Source organism: Nannospalax galili, unplaced genomic scaffold (assembly GCF_000622305.1).
Source record: "Nannospalax galili isolate Female #2095 unplaced genomic scaffold, S.galili_v1.0 scaffold1259, whole genome shotgun sequence".
NCBI classification, from domain to species: Eukaryota; Metazoa; Chordata; class Mammalia; order Rodentia; family Spalacidae; genus Nannospalax; species Nannospalax galili.
The window spans coordinates 553,368-575,863 of record NW_008343968.1 but is presented as its reverse complement, the minus strand read 5'-3'; the positions used below and the strand labels follow the sequence as shown (position 1 = coordinate 575,863).

Sequence of the window (22,496 nt, the reverse complement as noted above, 5' to 3'; positions counted from 1 at the left end):
TGCTACTGACCTTTGTGGCTTAATTTTTTAACCTGCCACTTCACTGAATGTGTTAATAATTTCTAGGAGTTTTCTGGTGGAATTTTTGCCATCTGTTAGATATACTATATCATCTGAAAAAAGGGATAATTTCATCTCTTCTTTTTCAATTATTACTCCTTTAATTTAATGCTCTTCTCTTATTGCTCTTGCAAGAGTTTCAAGCACTATGTTAAAGAGAAGTGGGGATAGTGGACATCCTTGTCTGGTTCCTGATTTCAATGGAAATGCTTCCAGTTTTTCTCCATTTAGAATGATGTTGGCTGTGGGTTTGTTATATATGGCTTTAATTATGTTGAGGTGTGTTCCCTCCAGTCCAATTCCCTCTAGGACTTTGAACATAAATGCATGTTGAATTTTGTCAAAGGCCTTCTCTGCATCTACTGAGATGACCATGTGGTTCTTGTCTTTGAGCCCATATATACAGTTTATGATGTTTATTGACTTATGTATATTGAACAATCACTGCATCTGTGGGATAAAGCCAACTTGATCATGGTGGATGATTTTTGTTGTTGTGTGTCTGTACGCAGTTTGCCAGTATCTTCTTGAGAATTTTTGCATCTCTGTTCGTTAAGGATGTGGGTCTATAGTTTTCTTTTTTGGTTGTATCTTTACCAGGCTTTGGTATTAGAGTGATGCTGGCTTCATAGAAGGAATTTGGATGTTCTCCCTCCATTTCTATCTTTTTGAATAAATTAAGTAGTATTGGATGTAGCTCTTCTTTAAATGTCTGATAGAATTCTGCTGTAAATGCATCTGGTCCTGTGCTTTTTGTGTTTAGGAGATTTTGTATTACCTTTTCAATTTCTTTTTGTGTTATGTGTCTGTTTCAGCTGTTAATCTCTTCTTGGTTTAGTTTTGGTAGTTCCCATGCGTTTAGATATCCATCCACTTGTTTTAGGTTTTCAAATTTAGTAGCATATAGGTTTTTTAAATGTTCCCTTATAATGTTCTGTATCTTTCTGGTGTCTGTTGTGATGTTTCCCCTTTCATTTCTGAGTTTGTTGATTTGGACGTGCTCTGTTTCTTTCTTTTGTTTAACTGGGCTAGTGGTCTGTCAATCTTGTTTATCTTTTCAAAGAACCAGCTTTTGGATTCGTTGATTCTTTGTATTGTTTTCTTTGTTTTAATTTCATTAATTTCTGCCCTGATTTTTGTTATTTTTTCTTGTCTGCTGGGTTTGGGTTTTGTTTGCTGTTGCTTTTTAAGTGTGTTGAGTTGAAGTGTTAAGTCATTTATTTGTGTTCGTTCCGATTTTTTGATGTAGGCACTTAGAGCTATAAACTTCCCTCTAAAGACAGCTTTCAGCGTGTCCCAGAGGTTTTGTCGTGTTGTATTGTCCTTTTCATTTAATTCCAGGAATACTTTTAGTTTTGTTGTGTTGTATTGTCCTTTTCATTTAGTTCCAGGAATACTTTTATTTCTTTCTTAATTTCTCTTTTGACCCATTCATCATTCATGAGTGTGTTGTTGAATCTCCATGTGTTCATGTGGTTGTTCGGGCTTCTTCCAGTGTTTATTGTAAGCTTTAGTGCATTGATAGAATGCGGAATACATGGAATTATTTCAATCTTTTTGTATTTGCTGAGCTTTGTTTTGTGCCCCAGTATATGGTCGATTTTGGAGAAAGTTCCATGGGGTGCTGAGTAGAAAGTATGTCCTTTGGTGTTTGGGTGGAATACTCGGTAAATATCATTTGATATATGGTATTGTTTAATTCAGATGTCTCTCTGTTAACTCTCTGCCCTGTTGACCTATTTAATGGAGACAGTGGGGTATTGAAGTCCCCTACTATTAATAATTTGGGATTAATTTGGGTCTTAACATTCTGTAGTATTGTTTTTATGAAGTTAGGTGCACCAGAGTTTGGTGAATGATTATGTTCATGATTGTAGTATCTTCTTGATTTATTGTTCCTTTGATCAGAATGTAGTGGCCCTCTTTGATCTCTTCTGATTAGTTTTAGTTTAAAGTCTATTTTGTCAGATATTAGAATTGCAATGCCTGATTTTTTCCTTAGTACCATTTGCTTGGTATATTTTTTTCCATCCTTTCACCTTAAGATAGTGCCTGTCCTTGAAAGTGAGATGAGTTTCTTGCAAACAACAAAAAGATGGGTTTTTTTTCTTTTTTTCTGTGTCTTTTTTGAGAAAGGGTCTCCTTGTAGCCCCAGCTATCCTGGAACCCACTATGTAGACCAGGTTGACCTCAAACTCAGAAAGATCCACCTGCCTCTGCCTCCCCATCGCTGGGATTAAAGGCGTGTGCCACCTTGCCCGGGAAGGGGTTTTTGTTTCTTACTCCATTCACCTAGGCTGTGTCTTTTGACTGGGGAGTTCAGTCCATTAATATTTAAAGTTATTAATGAAAGATGTGTATTGAATCCTGTCATTTTTATTTCTGTTTACATTCTTGATATAGCTGTACTTTTCCACAGTTATACCTTCATTGAATTCTTTCTGCAACCCCTTGGGTATAGTCATTCCTTTCTTCAGCTCTTTGTGTTGCTTCCAGAACTCTCTGAAGGGCTAGTTTTGTAGAAGTGAATTCCTTCAGCCCATTTATGTCATGAAAGATTTTTCTTTCCCTTTTGACTCTCATAGACATTTTGGCTGGGTATAGCAATCTGGGTTGGCATCTGTGGTCATTTAAAACTGGGAATACTTTGGTCCAGGCTCTTCTGGCTTTCATAGTTTGCACTGAAAAGTCAGCTGTAATCCTAATGGGTTTTCCTTTACATGTGACTTGTTGTTTCTCTTTTGCAGCTTTCAGTATTGTCTCTTTGTTCAGTACATTTAGTGTTTTTGCTATGATTTGCTGTGGAGAGTTTCTTTTCTGGTACTGTCTGTTTAGTGTTCTGTATGCTTCTTGTATTTGTATTGGCATGTCTTTCTTTAATTTTGGGAAATTTTCTTCTGTGATTCTCTTGAGGATCTGAAGATCTGGTCCGTGCTATTATCTTGGGATTCTTCTCCTTCCTGTATGCCTATGATTCATAAGTTTGGTCTTTTTATGGTGTCACACAGTTCCTCCATATTCCATTCTTGTGGTTCCTTAAATTTTTCATTGTCTTTGCTTGAGTGGCCTAGTTCGTCCACTTTATCTTCCTGTCTTGATACTGTTTTCCATTTCATTCATCCTGCTGGTAAGACTTTCTCCCGTCATTCCTAATTGGCTTACTGAGTGTTTCACTTCCTTCTTCATTTCAGCCTGAGTAGTCTTCAATATTTCTAGCTCTGTTCTGAATTCATCCAGAAGTTTATCCCTATCTTCCTTCAGTTTATTGATTTCTTTGTGTGTTCTTTAAATTCACTGAATTCTTTTATCATGTTTATAATTGTTCTTTTGATTTCCATGTCCTGCATTATCTCTAGGGGCTTCTCATTGTATGCCTCTAGAGGACAATTGTTATTTGGTGGGGATATGTTATTTTGGTTTTTCATGTTATTATTTTTTCTCTGTGATTTTGACATGTGAATTTCATTTGTAGTTTCTGATTCTTGTGTGAGACTCAAGCCTTCAAGTTTAGGTCTGCTTCTTTTTGTAAACTTTATGTGCCTTTGTGGTTTGCATTTTGGGCATGAGCAGCTGGCTCCTCCAAGCTTCTGGCTTTCTCTTTTGATTTTGTATTGGAGTGGCCAGATTGCTTTTGTGTTCAGGAATTCCCACAGAGGCCTATGTCAGATGAGGATCAGATGTTCTCAGGCTATCTCCTAAGGTCTAGATCTCTCCAGGACAAATTTTGTCCTCAGGAATTTGGTTGTTGAATGGCCTGGGAGCCGGGCCCAGAAAAGATGCTGGTGTCAGGTGGCTGGTGGCCCTGCCACCCAGAGATTCAAAGGGAGATGGGTGGAGAAGAGGGCCCAAGGGCTCCTGGGGACTGCACTGAGGAACTGGGTTGGCCTGGATGCAAAGAGTCAGGAATCCCGAGAGCTCATCCCAGGTTTCCAGGAAAGAGAAATGTGAGTTGTGCAGCCCAGGGAAGCAGAGGGAGGTGAGGGTGGGACCAGGCCCAGAGGGCTCCCAGGGACCTCGAGAAAGAACTGGGTCCATCTGGACGTCAGGGATCAGAAAGCAGTGGTGGCCCCAGACCAAGAGGTCAGTTCCAGCATCCAAGAAAGAGGCTGGTGGGGTGTGCACCCAGGGAAGCAGAGGGAGGTGAGAGTGGGACCAGGCCCAGAGGGCTCCCAGAAGAGAGGCTGGTGGGTTGTGCAGCACGGGGAAGTAGAGCAACCTCATTCAGTTTTATGTCTTATAGGGTTTATACTGTTCAATACTGTATAACTATATTAATTCAGCTGTGAACCTAAAAATTTCCAGACACTTTTGAAAGAGATGTATCTTTGCTCTGGAAATTGTTACTGAATATGTTAATGCTGTAATGAAATGCTTCTACACATGCGGTTATTAAAGAAATAATTTTTAAAAATTTAAAAAATTTTAAAAAAATAAGGAAAATTACAGGTCCGGGAGAGTTAGGAATTGTAGCCCAAGTCCAAAGGCCTAAGAACTAGGAGAGCCAATGGTATCAGCTCCAGTCTGAGTGCAGAAAACTTGATGTTCAAGCTCAAAAGCAGACTCTAGCAAAGTTCTCCCTTACCCCATATTGTGTTCACTTCAGGCCTCTTATAAATTATGGCCCACCCATACTAGACAAGGCAATCTGTTTTATCTTAGTCTATTCAAATAATGTTGAAGTAAACATCTGGGCATCCCAAGGCTCAATCAAATCGACAAATAAAATTAACCATCACAAAATCCCTGCTTCCTTGATTGTTAAATGTTTTGGAAGAACTACTTGAATTCCAAGGATATTAGAGAACAGATTCACAGAATAGATAAAAGGTGGGACAGAACAGAGGCAGAAAAACAAAGAATAGTCCCAGATGAGCAAGATGGAATTAATCAGAAAGCCTGGCTAGAGTTCCCTATATTTCTTTTAAAGAAAGAAATAGGACTTAGTACATCAAAGCTAGGTCAAGTGAGAAACAGATAATAAATACAGTGATAAAAAAAAATCACAACAGTATCATGTTGTATAAGTAGTTCCTATCCTGAAAACGCATAGCAAGGATGAGAAAACTGAGGCCACTGTTGATAAAGAAAGCTGCCTGTGGACATTCTAAAAAATTGCTTGTATTATGCAATATAAAATACTGGGAATGGTTTTATAACAAACCGTTAGCTTATGCCTATTTTGTCAACTTCCTGTACTAAGCAATAGTTTCCATTTCAGCATTCTGGTGTCCACAGCCTGATGAATTTTCATGACAGGCAGATTTTCAGTAGTTTGCTGAGTTTCTAAAGGTAAAATATATGTCAGTTGTATTTGTTCCCAAACTAGTTTATCTCTGCTATACCTTTATCTTTAAATATGGAGGCTAAGTAGATGAAGTAGGAGTCAAAATGAATTGAGCCCATAGGCTCAAATATTTGAATACTTGTTCCCCAGTCTGTAGAACTGCTGTGGGGAGGCCATGGAACCTTTAGGAAGTTTCCCCTTGCTGGAAGAAGCACATCACTGGAGGCAGGCTTTGAGAATTCATGGCTTTCCCCCACTTCCAGTTTCTTCTCTGTTTGGGGCTTGAAGTTCACGAAGGGGGCTCTTAGATTTTTGCTCCTGCTGCCATTCCCGCTGCTTGCTGTCATGCCTCCCCCTCATGATGGACTCCTATCACTCTAGGACTGTAAGACAAAACAAACTCTTCCATAATTCACTTTTGGTCAGGGTGTTTTATCATAGCAACAAATAGTAAATAACTATGAAAATTCATTTGAAAACATTAAAAAAAAATCTTGATAGAAGCAAGCTATATCTCTTGTCAAATTACATGTGGACAAGTCATGTTTAAAAATTATGGTGGAGGAGATTTTGATCTTTATCCACCGTCGGCTGCAAAAGGTGGTTTCTTAGTTACTGAGAGGAAAAGAGGAGGAAACTATGGGGCGGGTCGCTAGACCCCCGGCGTGGTGTGTGCGGGCACCCTGGGGTCTCCACCACACCTGGCTAGTCCCGGCATGAGTCTGGCCACAAGCGATGTGGGGAGCGCTCCTGGGCTCCTGGGCGCACTCACTCTGGATGTGGCCCGGGGTTAGGTGTGCGCACACTCTCCCGCTGTGGTTCTGGTCCCGCTGGCTAGCCGTTGGCGGTCCTAGCCGGCCGCGCCTCTCTGGAGATGGCAGGTGCGAAGACTTCTCTGATGCTGGCTGTAGCTGATGGCTACACACTTCTCTGGTCAGAGAGCTTCCTCTGCTACTAGAGTATTATCTAGTCGGAATCCCACCTCTATTACACCCTTGTACCTTTCCTCAGGATTGCGGAGTTCCTGGCCAGTGAACTCCACAGGGAAGAGGCACAGAGGCGGCGAAAGCTGGGGTATCCGTGGGCCGATAACGGAGGAATAGCGCCCCCCCGGGGAGACTGGATCACAGGATTTAGTGTTACAGCTCAAGACAAGTGACTCAGCTCAGATCTCAGTGATTCAGCTCCAGCTCCAAGTTTAAGTAATCCAGCTCTAAGGCTAAGTGATCCATTGACACAACCATGACCACGTCAGAGGTGGCAGGTGACATGACCGTGTTCATGTCAGAGGGTCAGGTGACACGACCATCTATACCTCAGAGGGGGCAGGAGACATGACTTACTGCACGTCCTAGAGAGCAGGTGACACGACCATGCGCACATCAGGGAAGGCAGGTGACACGACCGTGTGCACGTCAAAGAGAGCATGTGACATTACCATATGCACATCAGAGAGACCAGGTGAAATGAACACATGCACATCAGAGAAGGCAGGTGACACCAGCATCTGCACGTCAGAGGGGGCAAGAGACACGACCATCTGCACGTCAGAGGGGGCAGGTGACACGACCTTCTTTATCATTTCATCTCGGGAAAATCCAAAGTTTGATAACTGACCATGACCTGTTTCCTGTGGTGATTTTAGCAAATGGCAGTAACAGTCAGCAAGGAGACCTTGAAAAACAGTGAAACAGCAATAATACACAGTACTATCAGAGAGCAATAAGGGATAGGGGCCATGCAAAACAAGCCAATAGATTACAAAGTTTTGAGGGTGTTAACATTGGTTTCAACAACATCTGATTCATTTACAAAGAAACAGTATCTTTCCCAATATCATATAGTCCCATGTTTAACAGCTATCAAGTCCAATGTTCTTTTATTGTGAAGCATAACTTCTGGCAAGAAAGTTCATCTGCTGTTGGAGAAACTCCTGGCTACCAGTTACGAATGTCACTGCTCAGTTCAGCTTGTCTTCAGCCAAGGGTGGAGTCGGTACAGCGTGTTGTCATGGCAACGTCTCCAGCATCCAGTGCAGGTTCGGTCTCCGTCAGTAAGAAGAACAGAAACTATTCACACTGGGCTAAAGTGCCAACAACTGTTGTTTAAACCCACTAGACTATCGTTTGTAAATATCTGTATATTGTCCACAGGAGAGCACAACTGCTTGGCTATCTTCCACCGGACACTGCCTATGGTTTCATTACTGTGGGCCTGGAAAATAAAATCCAACACTGGTGTAAAAAAAAAAAAATATGGTGTGGAGAACCATTTTACTCAGGAAGGACTCTCCAGCCTCACTCTTCACAGGTCTCATTGTGAACTCAATTCACCTTAAAGAAATAAGCATTAGAAACTACAGATACTAGACAAGTGCTTTTTAACCAACTAAGCCTTAATAAGTTGACCAGGCTCTGGAGGATGAACCTACACTGACGGGCATTTGGGGACATAAACCTGACTATATAGGCCTTTATATATATGTTAGAGTTCAGAAATTGGTGGTGGGGGATAGAAAGGGGAGGTGCAAATATAGGAGGGGATCTAAATATGATCAAAATATATTGGATGAAATTCATAAAAATAAAATAAACTGCAATCCATGATGAAGTAGTTTATTTTTTGAATACACTGGATTCAATACTTTGTTCTGTTTATGTCAAAAGATTGGTGAATAAATGTGCTCCAAGGTGTAGCAGGAGAAGATCCATGGAAAAGTAGGCTCTTAAATGAACTGAAAGTGGACTGAAAAACTCACGAAAAGGCAAGAACTACCCAAATAGTTGGTGTAGCTGGTGAAGTTCAAAAGAGACACATTCGTACAAACCCTCTTGTCTAAGACTGGAGAAGTCAAGGGAACATGGTCCTTGACTCTCAACACCTCTTCATCCAGATCTCATACATCTCTCTCAAGTGTATGACTTCTTTTTTGTTTTTGTCTCGTTTTCCCATTACGTTACAGACATAAAGAAAACAGCTTCATAGACAGGTGTTTCTCTTGTAATAGAACAGCCAGGTATTTGCGAGCCACCATTCTCGTAACTGCAGAACCACAAAGCCAACAGGATGATGAGTGACTTCCACTTACACAGTCCCTGAAACTAACAATAATGCCTTTCAAAAATGGTTGCTTCCTTCTGTTTTCCTGCTTATTGCTTCATGGTTTGCATTCTGCCAGGACCCCTTGGCCAAAGTCACCATATCTTCACTGTTAAAGATGGCTGAGCAGGTAAAGGCACCTGCCATGAAGCCTGACAACTTAAGTTTGAGCTCCATGGGGGAGTAAACTGACTTCACTCAAGTTGTCCTCTGACCTCAACCCATGGGCTGTAGCTTGTGCACAAGCACGCATGTGTGCATGAATGTATTCATGCACACACATAGAATAAGTAAATTTTAAAAACTACAGCAGAAAAGAAGGCAAGGATGTTTTCTCAAAGTTGGTATTTGAATATGTGACCCATATATAATGGAATGCAAAATGAATCTTTATCTAAGGAAATGTGGTGAGAAGTAAATAAAGCTTCCAGGGAATCCAAATATATAGAATTTCCAGAAGTTTTCCATCTTACCTACAGAATTTAAGATCTTAAAGCTCTGTGGTTCTGGTAAAAGTAGAGGGTCAGTCTTCTGTGGTGACTCCATTCCTGTTCACTGGAACAAATTCTCATTTTAACTGATTCTTTTAGCAGGAATATCAACCAACTATGAAGACTTCATCAAAAGAATTTAGTGATCAATTTTAGAGTGCTGAAGAGGGAAAAAATTTGCAAAATTTATTAAATTGTTTTTGTTTACTCTGCTCTTGGGGTACCACAGGTTCAGCACATATCAAACCACGGTGCCTCTTGTCTCTCTTTAGGAAAGTTCGCAGGTGGTATTCTTTGCTTGCCAATGGCATTTTTACATCTAGATTCATGGTTATGATATAGTTATCACCTACATCTGAAAGATATCAAAACTTAGTAAGATTATAAGCCAACAAACAATATATTGAATATAAGAGATAGATTGGTGCAGGAGCTGATCTGAGTTTATATGAGAACTAAACAGTGAACATTGAAGGGATTGCCAATAAAAGAAAATAAAGGATTTGGAGTTTCTTTTAAATTTTTTTCTTATTTATCTATTTTTATTTTTGTGTTTTGCCTGCATGTAGGTTAGTGCACCCATGTCTGAGGAGGCCGGAAGAGGACACTGGAGCCCCTGGAACTGGAGTTCTGACACTTGTGATCTGTTATGTGGGTGATGGGAACCAAACCCAGGTCCCCTGCAAGAGCAGCCAGTGCTGAGCCATCTCTCCAGACCCTTGGAATTTTTTTTTATAATAAAGCTTAGGGGACAATACATTTAATTTTTGTTTGTTTTTTGAGACAGGGTCTCAGTGTGTAATCCCCTGGCTGGCCTGGAACTTGCCATATAGACGAGGATGACCTCAAATTCACAGAGATTCACTTGCCTCTGCCTCCCAAATGCTGGGATTAAAGGTGCGTAACACCATGCTTGACTCAATGCATTTAATTAAAAAAAAAATGAAACGTAACATTTTAATCATCATCTTAGTAGATATTAACAAGAAATGCCCCAATCAAAGTAGGGGACTTGGTTTTCTTAACAGTGCAAAAGTTAGGCTCTGTGACAGTCACTACCAGCAAGAAAATGATGTTCTAGTTTTAAAGCTCTCTCTATCTTATATAATTTTGTCTTAGGGATGGACGCAAACCCTTTGTAAAAAATAACCAGGTCCTGGGGGCTGGAGAGATGGCTCAGTGGTTAAGAACATTGGCTCCTCTTGCGGAGGATCCTGGTTTGATCCCCAGCACCCACATGGCAGCTAACAACTATCTATAACTCCAGTTTCAGGGGATCTGACTTCCTCTTCTGACCTCCACAGGTATTGCACAACATGGATGCACTTACACACATTCAGGCAATGCACTCATACACATTAAAAGAAAAAGAAGAAAAACCATTTCCTTTAGTTTACTTTGATGTCTTCTTCTTATGGAATACTTTCTTCTGGCTACAATGAAAAGAAAGGTATTGCTAAATTCTCAGATACTTTTCTAATATGCAGCATATGGTGCAGCACGTCTGTGGATTTAAATAGCTTCTGTATGCATACCCAAGAATATCAAATGATAGCTTTCAATAGTCTTGGAAATTGAAGAACAAATAAGAAAAATATTTATATATGTTTATATATTTTTATATATTTGTATATAAAAATACTTGACGCTTCCCCTCAGTTATCCAATAATGACTTCCTATAACCTCTCTAGAGTGGAAAAAAAAGAGTGTAATTAAATATAGGAAGAATTAGAGCTATGAGAAAACTTCAAGCCGCCTCATCCACAGAAACTGTAGTCCTTAAAGAAAAAGACAGAAAACTATTTGAAAAGAAATCTCCAAATTTGGTGAAAATTGTAAATTTGCAGGTCCAATAAATATAATAGTCCCAACTATGAGAAACACCATGAAAAAATTTATCATAATCAAGTTATGAAACCTGCAATAGAAAGAAAATTTCAAAAACAGGAACAAAGATAAAATTTGCATGTCTTCTTTTTCAAGGAAGTAATTCCAACAAGAGGACGATGTAAAACTTTTTTGAAGAACTAAAAGAGGAAAGCTGGTGATTTATAGTTTATGGCCAGATAGTGTCAAAAAATGAAGGTGAAATAAAGATTTTCTAAGATGCACAAAAGCTGAAAGAATTGATCACCAGCATAAACATAAGAAAGCTGTTAGAGGTGATGGGTAAGTTTACCGTCTTCTTCATAGTGTTGGTTTCTTGCACACATAAATGCCACTTGCAAAGACTGCCTCTTGACTCTGGTTTACTGAAACGCCCACTCTGCCCACCTTCAAACATGGAAGGAAAGAAAAATTCCTCTAACTGGCTATATTGAAGACATTTTATTTGTATATTTTCTCTTTGCCTTTTAATTATGATTGAGAACAGTTAATTCTTTCTTTCTTTCTTTCTTTATTATTTATTTATTTACTTACTTATTGAGGCAGAGTCTTGCTATATAGTCTAGGCTGGCCTGAATTAGTGTAGCCAGGCTGGCCTCAAAGTTGTAGCAGTCCTCTTGTCTCTGCCTCTGCCTCCTGAGTTCTAGTATTGTAGATATGTACCACTACATCTGACTATTTGGGGGGTTATTATTGTTGTTTTTGGAAACAGGCACTTGTGTAGCCTAGGCTAGATTTGAACTTTCTATACAACCAAAGATGGCCTAAACTTCTCATCCTACTACCTCTGCCTCCAAATGCTGGGATTACAGGCATGAGCCACCATTCCCAGTTAAGAATGGTTATTTTTTAAAAATTTCTCTCTGCTGGACAGGAAAAATAATCCCAAAGTCCCAGACTTTTTTTGAGTATTTATATATAGGCAATGTTCATTTTTCCCATGCTTTCTGACCATCTGTGTGAGGTTTTCATTTGAAGACGAGTTTGTGTGTGAACCTAGAGTTCAACAGTCACTGACTTATGAAATACTGGGCATCTTCCAGTCAGGTGATGTATCTACATATGACCATTCAGAATGCCACTTATGGAGAGGACCAAGGCACTATGGGTTTAATGACCAGAAGACAACCACTATTATAAAATAACCAGCCTCCAAACAGGGTTAAAAAGAAGGTCTGATTTTTAGACAGCTGATACAAAAGGTGGATTGTATGTTGTCAAGAACTTCTTTGGTTCCATAGACTTCCTTCAGCTGGTGTATCACTGCCCTGACACTTCTTATGCCTGTATTATCTGTTCTGACTGCATGTTTCACACACCTGCCCACTCCCCAATTTCAATAAAATAGAATTATTTTAAAATATTTTAATGAATGATTTAAGAATTTCATACTATGGGTTTTGATTGTATTCACCCCTGTTCCCCATGCCCCACAGATGGACTACCTCAACTTCGTGTCCTCTTTAAAAAACAACAACTCAAGTACAATTTGAACTCAAATACTCTTGAGTGAGGGGACATCCTCTGGAGCATGATTGACCTACCAGGGGTCACACTCTTAAAGAAAACTGACCCACCCCCTCCCAGCAACTATCAATTGCCAATAGCTCTTTAGATAGGACTGAGATATGCCCATCTCCCCATTCCATTGTGGGATTTTGTTTGCTTGAGATTGAGGAAGTCTTGTGCATGATGTCACAACCACTACCAGTTCATATATGCAACTACCTGAGGGTGTCCAGAAAACATGGTTTCTTTGCATTCATCTACCATATCTGGCTCTTATAATCTGTTTTCCCCCTCTTTCGTAATGATCCCTGAGCTGTGGGAGGAGGGGGTATGATGTAGATGTCCCATTTAGGGTTGAGTGCTCCTGCACCTTGACCAGTTGTGGATCTCTGTGTTAATCACTATCTTCTGCATGAAGAAGCTTCTCTGATGAGGGGTGAGAAATAGTGATGTCATTAGGACTAGTTTAACACTATGTCTATTTAGTAGAATAATAGTAGTAGGTTCTCCCTTATGACCTATCTAACCACAGGTTATCAGCCCTAATAATTGTGTCAGGTATGAGTTCCATCTTGTGAAGTAGCCCTTAAATCCAATTAGAAATTGGTTGGTTACTCCCAAAACATTCTTGCCTCTATTGTAGCACTGGGTATTGCTTGTCAAGAAGGTTGTTATTGTAACTGGCAGGATTCATAGTTGGGCAGCGTTGATGATTACTTTTCTTCTTCAGTAGTGGGCATAGCACCTTCCAACACTATGAAAGCTAGCTAGTAGAGGTCAGTTTTAATACCAGTTTGATTTCTCCATGTTCTATGACTCAAGAATCTTCAGCAATAGGGTCTTACTGCCAAGTTCTGGAGTGTAAACAATAAGAATGACAATAGCCTATAATATTTTGGAGTGGTCTATGGGACCCCACTGGCCAACAGCTCCAAAGGAAGTAACCCATTCCTGAACTGGGATTTTTATTTCCTACCCCATGGTGTTTAGTGGGGACATTGTCTCCCCCCTCCTCATTATAGGGCAACTCCACTTAAACCCCTTTTACATATGTATTAAATTTTTGTTTTTATTTTCTGTGTATGAGTGTTTTGCCTGCATGCATGTAAGTGCAATGCCCCCAGAGGTTCAAAGCAGCACTGGAGCCCCTGGAACTGGAGTCACAGATACTGTCAGTCACCATGTGGATGCTGGGATCTAAGCCCAGATCCTCTGCAAGAGCAGCCAATGGTCTTAACTGCTGAGCCATCTCTCTACCCCCTTACTGTTTTCTCTTTAAAAGTATTTTTTATTCTTTGACAGTTTCATGCACATATATAGTGACTTTTGATCATATCCCTCCCACCCATTTATCCTTTCATCCTTTCCCACTCCCTCTCAACCTCTTCTGGCCAACAAGTTCCCCTCCTACTTTCATGTCTTATTTTTTTTACCTCTAGAAGCTCAACTAGGTGAGCTTACATTTTCTGTAGGGCACAGGTGAAGGTACACTGGGGCCATAGAAGAGCAATAGAAAAATGATGGGAAACTTCTTGGTGCCTGGGAGTGGGAAGTCCCAGTGTCAAGGTCTGGGTGCTCAGGACCATGTGTGGGGTAAAGACCACAGCTGACCATCAAGGGAGGTGGCAAGTCCATTCCTGAGAATCAGCCTTCCCAAGAGCAGAATCTGCAAATGACAAACCTCCCCCATCTCCAGTGTAAGCCCAACACAGAGGTAAAGTCACTGCCATGCACAGCGTAGGACCTTGGGGAAGGAGGTTGTGGGAAGTGTAGCTACTCAGAGAAGACTGAAACTGCTGCCCAACATTGGGAAGTCCTCCATCATGCCCACCAGCAGCAGAATGCAGAACCCTGACTCATGGTTGACTACCACAGCTCCAGCTCATGGGAGGGGTCATAATTTCAAATGCACTGGTTTCTACTATCTTCCTCTCTCCACTGCACTGTCATATGATTACACTTTATGTTTGGTTTCTGTGCAGCAGAGGCAACAGTAACTTGCTCAAATTTCCACTAGTGGGACATCAGTATTGGAGAAAACCACTTTTTGCTTTTGCTCAAGGAGACAGACAGATCAAGTGGTTTTTTCTGGGTTTTTGTTTGTTTTGTTTTCTTTTGTTTTTCATGGTCAAGGATCTGGGTGGCTCTTTTGTGTCTGCTGTTTTCACATCTTCCTCATGGTCAGGGCCAACAAGTGATGAGACACCTTCTTACTGGAGTCACACTTTAAGTCCTCTGATTGAAACATGAAGGTCATTTCCTGCCTAAAACTCCCCACCTTCATCGTGCCCGGGTCTGAGCCCTTGGGGAGCTCCCAGCCACTCTGAGGGGCACAAAATTGCCACCCATCAACTAGAGCCATTTGCCATGCCCCACCTCACTGAGTGCCAGTGAGAATTACTGCTGCCACCATTGCTCTGACACCCCTGGTCATGCCTTGCCATCTTGACTCCACAGTTATTTTCTTTCTTATTTTCCATGCCCTGAGCTCGGAATTTGAGAGTAATTATAAAAGTATCTAAGATCAGAAAAATATTCATCTTGTGTGATAAGGTTCCTCACATGGTTCAGCTCATGCATTCAGTCTGTTGGGAGCAGCCTGCCCAGGGCTCTGAGGCCAGCATTCCTCATTCCACCATTTTGATCTCTTGTTACTGTTTTCTTAATGAAAACAGTAATAATAGCTTACATCAAACAGACCTTAATACATTTTAGAAATAAGGTACTATGCAGGATGCTAGGGAAGAAATGACATTAGCGGTCTACCCCAGCTGTGAACCCTGTGAACTACCATACCAGCCCACCAGCAAGATGTGCCCACTGGTTCAATAGTGGCATGAGTGTTAGAGGGTCAATCAACTGCTCTCTGATTGGACTGAAGGCATGCTCCAAGGGAAGGATTTCAAGGCTGGTACTGTAAACATGGTCCAAACCTAAGGGTAGGAAGGCCATAAGCCCTAACAAGGAACTTATCACTGTTCTGTAGCTAAATTGCTAAATTGACATGGCATCAAACTGCTTTCTAAACATCTATGTTTATACCCATAGATAAACACTACCCTCAGCCGTATTCAGAGAAGCTTCTCTTTACAGTGAGTAGCAATGGATACAGACACTCTTGACTACTCAAGGTGCTGAGAAAAAGGGACAGTTGAATGCTTTATCCCTAAATAGGACATTTACCACTTGCTTTAAGGCTCAGAGAATATTTCAGAAAAAGGATGGAAAGAATTTAAGAACTAGAAAATAAGGAAAGACTGTGAGATGCTATCTTCTGGGCATGGCAGAAACATTGCAATCATGAACTCACAGCAGATGTGGTAGCCTATACCAGGTATATACAAGAGTGAACATGTCAACAGCCAGTCATAGGGCAGGGACTCCTGGGTACTTATTGCTCCTTGCTGAACTATTTGCTACTGAAGGATCCCAGCAGAGGAGGGCTAAGCATTTTCAGATATGTATCCATGGAGAGCCCACCATGGTACTCAGATGTCCATGGTACTCAGATAGCTTTTGCTAAACAGTGCGTCACAAAACACACTGAAAAGACAGCAACATTGGAAAAAGGTTGGTAGGGAGTCCAGAAATAAAAGAGCTACCAATCCATATATGAGAGAAAACGTTCAACATCTGTCTTTTTGGATCCTCACCACTATGACTAGGGTAAGATGAAATTTCAAGGTGATTTTGATTTGCGATCCTTTGATGGCTAAGGTTGTCGAGCATTTTATAAAATATTTCTCAGCCATTTGCATTTCCTCTTTTGAGAACTCTACTATAGTAGAAGTGTCTTAAAAATACACATATACATATGAGCGGCCCGGAGAGATGACTCAGCTGTTACGAGCTCTAACTGCTCTTCAGAGGACCTGGATTTGGTTCCCAGCACTTACATGGCGACTAACATCTGTCCTTAACTCCAGTTCCAAGGAATCTGATGCACGCTTCTGGCCTCCATGGGCATTGCATGCATGTGGTGTACTACATGCAGGCAAAGCTCTCATACACATAAAATAAAATAAAATAAAAAGTAAACAAGTAAGTATAAAAATAGTCCTTCAGACATTCTACAAAATTGAATGGATCATGATTGATATTTGACAGCAGCACACCAGAAGGACCTGAGCCATTATTAAAATGCAATAATTGGAAAATGTGTCTTCAGCCCTCCAAGTTTTACACACCCAAATTAAAACTGTCAGGCTCTACCTTCAGTTTTAATGATCTACTAACCTCATGGCTCATAGGCACCTCATGTTAAAAACATTCATCCTGTTTTGAGGTTCTTATCTAAGGACTATGTGGAGCAATCTGCTGTAAGTTTTGTTGCTTTTACGACTTGGTGTCTGAAATAGTGATGCCCTTTCTCCAGCTTCCCATCAAATTTTAATTTTCTGATGTCCAAGCTCAATCTTCTGTGCACCTCAGATCAAGCAAGTTGAGACTTTCCGACTTCACATAAAGAGGATGGAAGTCCCTGTTCAACCGAAATCACTTTCAGAAAATGGAAATTCAGAAAACAGAATTTCAGTCATCATCAGCTCTTCACATTAAGGGTTTGAAGTCTCAGAGGGAGCAAATGAAGTAGAATTTTAAAAGGTGGGTAAGGTGGGGTGGTAATTAAGGAGCCTCACCCTGGCTGGTAGAGAGCATGGTCCTTGCAGAAAATTATAGTTGCTTTCCTGAGAGAATCTTAGAAATAGGGTTATGCAGGATGTGAAAGTCAAAACACATGCCTTGGCTACTGTATGACCTTTCTTGACCTACGTTTTTATCTTATCTTAGGTGAGTACAACTGTCCTTTTTCTAAGCCTCCCATCCCATACCTATGCTTAAATATGCATTAAAACATTTTGTTAATATGCTCCAAATTTGCTAATAAATAAATAGATAGATAGATAGATAGATAGATAGATAGATAGATAAATGGCAGTTTTTGTCATCAGAAAGTATAAAATATTTAAGGGTCTAAGATAAGAATTTTCAAGAAATAAAACATATAAATAAGAATTCATTGCAAGTGACAGAAGAACCTCTCATACCTCACAAGGTGGTGAGTGGTTAAGTGTCCAATGAACATTCCAGAAAATGACTGCTGTGTGATATCAGAAGTTCATTATAAATTGGCCTAGTGGGGAACAGTTTTTCTTCAAAGGAACAATACTGAAATGTGGTCTTGAAGAACTCTGTAACATGCACCAAATGTTTGGTTAGACCCAGGAAACACACAGTTGCTTTCAATAAATTGTGGGTCTGCATTCTGTGTTTGGAGAGTCAATATGTTCAGGGAATGCATTCTGCCTGTAAAGAGTCCCCGCAGACGATGATGCTGGCTTCTCCACTAATGGGTCTCTTCTCCCAGGCCAAATGCACAGTATGCCAGGAAGTCTCAAAGGGTCAGTTAGAAATAACCCACTTGTTGGAACTGGGGTGTGTCTGTGGTGCTGGTGAAGCACCTGTACCTACCCATGACTGGATGTAGTTATTAGTCCCTCATTTTTCCAAACAGTAAACTGTTCACAGATGTTACTACAGGGGAAGAAAATGTCAGTGTTTATGCAATGACTCTGCTCTGAAGAAATCATTATGCTCAACTGAGGAAATGCCATAGTTATTTTAGAATTCCTTTAATTTTAGAAGTCTTTATTATTTGCAAGACTGACAAAAAGGCCTTTTATTTAAAAATTCCACAAATAAACATCAAATTTCCTGTTTAATACAGTGAATGTTATTGGTCTTTGAAAAACAAAGAATAGGCTGTCATTCTTGTACACATCTAAGAAGCTTAGAGACCAGAAGGTACCAACAAGTGAGAAACCTTGACAGATCAACTTGTATGTTACCCTCAGTCGGAGCATCTAACTAAAAACACAGTTGGTGGGGAGGTCCTTTTTTTCCTTCATCTCTGAAGTGCAAAGACTGGGTACTGATAAAATACAGCTAGCAGATGTTTCACAATCTATCTCTCTTTGGCAATCAAGAAATCCCACCTCAAAAAGACTATCTCTAGGTCTCTTAAATGCAAGCCTTTTCTGAGATGGATAAATACAGAAGTATGTATCTGGGTTCTTTATTTTTCTTATTAATCAAGAAAATATTTATTGTCTTTCAGGAAATAAAGACAGAAAAATGGAAACTGATGATTTTTTCCATGAATGAAATCCATGTCACTTGGAAGATTGAAGGAATCCTAGGATTAACTGAGGTCTCCGATTATTTTAGAGAAAAGTTGCCTCAAACGCCTTTCTAGGGTTTGTCTTTGTGGGTATGATGGGTAATTGGGATTTTGGGGTGACACTCAGTTTTTATTACTGATTGGCTACCTGCAATCTTTAATTCTTACTGAAGCTATACATAGCTTCATTGTAGCTACTGACATATGCTGTGTGTGATGAACAGATTCCTAAAGATATGTGACAAGGCAGGTGGATGGAATATGATGGAGCAGTTCTCATTGCATATGACATGTTTGAACAAAATTTTCCATGTTCCTGTGCCAACGTACCCTCTCTCCCCCAATGAAGGTCCAGTTTCCTTCATACTATAACTTGTGCCTCTATGTCCAGATCTTGTTGTCACTCTAAAGTTTTGCTGTTCCCCAACCCAAAATTAATGTAGCATTTCTGTCTTGCAAATTTGTTCCAGAGCAGTTCTAGCCAATAGAACTTGCTATGATAATGGAAATGTCCTACAATCTGCATTGAACCAATTTGTAGCCACTAGTCACGTTTGGGTACTGAGGACTTGAAGTGAATTGAATGCCACATTTAATTTTAATTAATTAATTTTGATATTGCAATAGCTACATATGCTAATGTTTATTATACTGGATAGCATAGCTTCCAACCATCCAATGCTGGCTGAAAGGCAACATATTCTGAATCAGATAGGCCTATTATCACAGATTTCTTTCCCTAGCCTTATAAACTAGTCCTCATCGTCGTTGTTGGTTTTCTACTATCCCCAATCCAATATTCGTCAGACACATTTTTCAAGCACATGCTTAAACATTGATTAAATGCCAATGCCAGCTATAAATGAGTAGATCTTGACTGTATGTTGAAGCACCTGACAAATAAATTCTTAATGTAACCAAATAATTTAGTCTGTCTAAATCATGGTTGCAAATAAACTTGGCTACTAAATTTTAGGGTTCTATACCCTAGCTTTATTTTTTTAAGTCAGTTATGTTCAAGGAAACATGGGATTTTATCCTATGGGATGGTAGACTTGACTACTTTGTGTCTTTCCTCTCAAGCAGAATAACCCTTTGTTATTGTGTATGCATGTTTTTTCCTTGCAGTATCCTGTGGTATAAAGAATAAGTTCTTGGGGCTGGAGAGATGGCTTAGGGGTTAAGAGCACTGGTTACTGTTCTAGAGGATTTGGGTTCGATTCTCAGCCCCAACATGGTTGCTAACAGTGGTCCTAACTCCAGTTCCAGGGGATCTGATGCCCTCTTCTGACCTCCACAGGCATTGCACAACATGGTTGCACTTACATACATGCAGGCAACATAATCATACATGTAAAAAATAAAAATAACAAGCTGGTCATGGTGGCACAGGCCTTTAATCCCAGTACTCAGGGGGAGGCAGACTCAGGCGGATCTCTGTGAGTTCAAGGCCAGCCTGGTCTACAAAGTGAGTTCCAGAAGAGCTGGGGCTACAGAGACACCATGCCTCAAAAAAGACCAAAAAATAAAATAAATAAAATATATTTTAAATATAATTTAATAAAATACTTAAAAAGAGTAAGTTTTTGTGGTGTACTCCCATTCTCTCAGAAAGTTTTACTTGTCCCAAGAGCATAGGCTTTGTTTTACAATGTATATTTGCCTTCTGCATTCCTTCCTTTAAGATGTTTATTATAAATATTAATCTTAAACAGATGGGTTTTACTTTTGTGGTGGAGTATGCATTTGATAGATACTATGAACACTTCTCTTGACCTAAAGACTTCTTTCTTTGGGCCAAGGCCCGACACAATATTTCCTTTCTGAAACACGCCTTTGTGTAGCTGTTTGCTTGTTTTCCATTCACATTTCTTCTGTATTTGGCTCCAATCATTGAGCCCTTTCATCTAAAAATGTAGCTTTTATATTTGCATATCGATATGCACATGCACTTCCTGCTGGGCTCAGCACTGCGCCTTCAAGCTGTGTCTTCCTCCGATTTGTTCGGCAATGTCTCTGTCTGCATTCTGTTGGGCAAAAATAATTCTGCAAAGGAAACAGTTCTTATTGGGCTAACAATTTGCTCCATCTTAGTTTGTCACACTAAATAAAATCTCTTCTTTGATTCAGTCAGTGTTGGTTTCTGTTCTTAGCATCTTTATTTTGTAAACTTTCAGTTATAATGGTTAGGGAAACCTTTATTTGGTCATCCACAATGTATATTAGTTAGCTTTTAAAGTCACAAATATGTTTATTATTGTTCTGGATGGCTTTAGTTGTCAGCTTGACACATCTGGGTTGGGGGAGCCTCAACTGAGGAATTACCTCTATTGGACTGGCCTGTGGCCATGTCTGTGGGGCATTTTCTTGTTTATTGAGTGATGTGAGACAGCCCAGTTCACTGTGGGTGGTGCCACCTCTTGTATAAGAAAGCAGGCTGAGCATGGGCCAGGGGAGCAAGCCAGTAAGCAGTATTCCTCCATGGCCTGTGCTTCAGATCCTGTCTCCAGGTTCCTGCTCTGAGGTCCTACTTTGGGCTCCCTCAGTGATGAACTGTGCTCAGGAAGATGTAAGTCAAATAAATCCTCCCTCCCCAAGTTAATATTGGTCAGAGTGTTTTGTCACGGCAATTGAAGGCAAACTAGAACAATTATATACTTTAATTCAGAAAGTATGTAATCATATGAATAAAAATATAAAGAATGGTGGGCATGGTGGAGCATGCCTTTAATCTCAGTACTCAGGAGGCAGAAGCAGGTGGATCTTTGTGTGACTGACGTCAACCTAGCTTACACAGAGAGTCCAGGCCAGCTGGAACTATAGCCTATCTATCTCAAAAAGACCAATATGTATATATTTACATACACACACACACACACTGTGTGTGTGTGTGTGTGTGTGTGTGTGTAAAGGAAAAAAGATCATAGCTTTACTGCAATCATCCTTTCCTTTCATATGCATATTTTCACATTAAAAATAATGATATGCATACATTTTAGTGTCTTTTTTTGGAATCAACTGCTTATTAGAAGGCCTTTTCCATACTGTGACATAGTCTCCACAACCTTCCTTTTTTATAACATTTTAGTGGTCACAGATTCTCCACTCAGGCATTATAACTTTAATTGAGACATTCTTCTCTTGGATAACATTTGGAATACACCTGTAGTTTGAGCTTGATAAACAAGATTCCTAGGAACATCTTTATGCTTATGATTTTTTACAAAATTGTTGTGGGGTGCCTCACCAGAGAAAACCACTCAAAGTTTTGTTGAATGAAAGTCGTTACTGACCAGGGTTACTACACAAGGGTGTCAAGAACCCAGGTGCGTATTCTGAGCCATCTCTAGGGCAAGCTTTTATACAGAAAAATCATAACCAGAGGTGAAAAGCTTAAGTTCCCAAGCTTACAGGTAGAGAGCCTCCTTAACAATTTCTATTCTATTAGAAATTGCAGAAGCAAGCCAAGCATAACCTACAGAAGCCATAAATCTGCAATTAGCAAATACACTCCCAGACATGCTGACCTGTTCCCAAGACAACCAGGGTTCAGCTGACATGTGTTCCCATAATCTTGGCCAACTGCCTGATAATTTCAGAGACTAGAGTCAGCCTAAACTTTAACATGGCATAGCTATGGTCAAGAAGGTGCCCTGTTACAAAATGTTTTGAGTGTGAGAGTCTTTATTTCTTGAAAAGCTGTTTATCAATCCACATTTATATCTAACAGAGTTTATTTAATCTATTCATTATTGCTTTCTCACAGTAGTTTAATCTTAAAATCCTAACATCAGACAAGAGTACAACAGTTAATAATTATGACAAACTAGTTTCCATCTGGGAAGACAGTTCAGTCAGTAAAGAGTTTGACATATAAGCATGAAGACCTGAGTTAGGTTCTTAACACCCATGTAGAAAGTTGAGCATAGTGGCACGTGTGCTATGTCAGTCTGGGAAGGAAGATAGTGCCCTGTCTTCTTTGGGGCT

General features: G+C 40.1%; 1 long non-coding RNA gene across 1 annotated transcript in view; it reads left to right on the top strand.

Moving 5' to 3' along the window:
* Positions 1-18,704, top strand: part of LOC115071566 — a 37,362-nt gene extending 18,658 nt beyond the window's left edge. The window contains exons 3-4 of the long non-coding RNA XR_003850659.1: positions 16,763-16,933; positions 18,447-18,704. This is a non-coding gene — a long non-coding RNA (uncharacterized LOC115071566). The remainder of the gene's footprint in view (positions 1-16,762; positions 16,934-18,446) is intronic.
* Positions 18,705-22,496: the final 3,792 nt, after the last annotated feature.